The sequence below is a fragment of the Bison bison genome, unplaced genomic scaffold (genome assembly GCF_000754665.1).
Source record: "Bison bison bison isolate TAMUID 2011002044 unplaced genomic scaffold, Bison_UMD1.0 scf7180017864506, whole genome shotgun sequence".
NCBI lineage: Eukaryota > Metazoa > Chordata > Mammalia > Artiodactyla > Bovidae > Bison > Bison bison.
Genome location: NW_011495063.1, coordinates 3672810 through 3674240, shown reverse-complemented (window position 1 = coordinate 3674240; position 1431 = coordinate 3672810).

Sequence of the window (1431 nt, the reverse complement as noted above, 5' to 3'; positions counted from 1 at the left end):
ACTGATGAACATCATGAAGTGGCGGGCGGTGGGCGGGGGGCAGGGCAGGGATCAGTGAAATCTGTCGACAGGCAATCCCATAAAATTGACAAAAAATTAATGATTTCAAGGTTTTTACTCAAATCTGCTCAATGAACCAGCAGCAGCAGCATCTGGGAGCTTGTTGAGATACAGTATCTTGGGCCTCACCCCAGATATGCTGAATCAAAACCTGATTTTTAACAGGATCGCCAGGAGATCTGAGTGCACATTGAAGTGTGAAGAGTGCTCATTGAAAGCACAGATTTGGCGACCAGCCTGTGTTGGATGGAACCCCACCTCTGCCGCTGACTAGCGGTGGAACCTGGAACAAGTCCCACAGCCTCTCTGTGCCTCAGCTCCCTCACTGGGGAGGAGGAGGATGATATGGTGTCTAGTCTTAAGTATTGGTACTAAATGACATAATATATGGAAAGGGTTCATGACAGGGTGGACACTAAGTGATCAAGTAGTGCTAGTTCTTATGTCCTTTTAGCCATCACAGGGTTCCGGATCAAGAGTAACAAAGGATCTAAGCTACAGCCCATGGAAGTGCCCCATTTCCTGATATGTCTATAATCAAGCAATTATGAACTGGACTCAGCTTACAAAAATCTAGCTTCCCCAACCTGCTGTCATTTCAAGCCAAACTTCCGGGTTTACTTGCGCAATGCACAACACACCGCTGCTTACAAACCAGGGACCACTCAGATTTAGACTGGGTAAAATCCTGTATATGCATTTTGTTCAGTGAGTATTGAATGAAAAGATAAGGGGACACATTTTCTATCCGAGAAATCTCCATCTTCATTTTTTTTTTAACCTGTCAGTCTGTCGTATGTTAAAAAGTCTGATGAAACCAAGTATTGACAATAATGTGGGAATGCAGGCACCCCCGAATGCTCCTGGAGGGAATGGAAATTGATGTAACCTTTCTGGATAGCAGCTTGATAATCTTCATCAAGTGAAAAACAGCTATAAACTTTGACTCAGCAATTGGGTTTTAAAAATTTATCCTACATATATACTTGTAACAGAAGGCAAAGATACAGACACATATATGTATATATTACATGTAAATGTCATATACGTATATACGTACATTATATGTATTACTGTGTATACTTGACAGCATTAATTCTGACAGCAAAAAAGGAAAAAAAATTGAATGTCTATAATGGTTAAATTGTGGTATAGCCATTAAATCAAACCAGTATAAAGAATGAGACCTCTCTATGCTGTGCTGTGCTTAGTCGCTCTGTTGTGTCCAACTTTTTGAGACTACAGGTACTATAGCCCACCAGGCTGCTCTGTCCATAGGGATTCTCCAGGCAAGAATACTGGAGTGGGTTGCCATGCCCTCCTCCAGGGGATCTTCCCAACCCAGGGATTGGACCCAGGTCTCCTGCATTG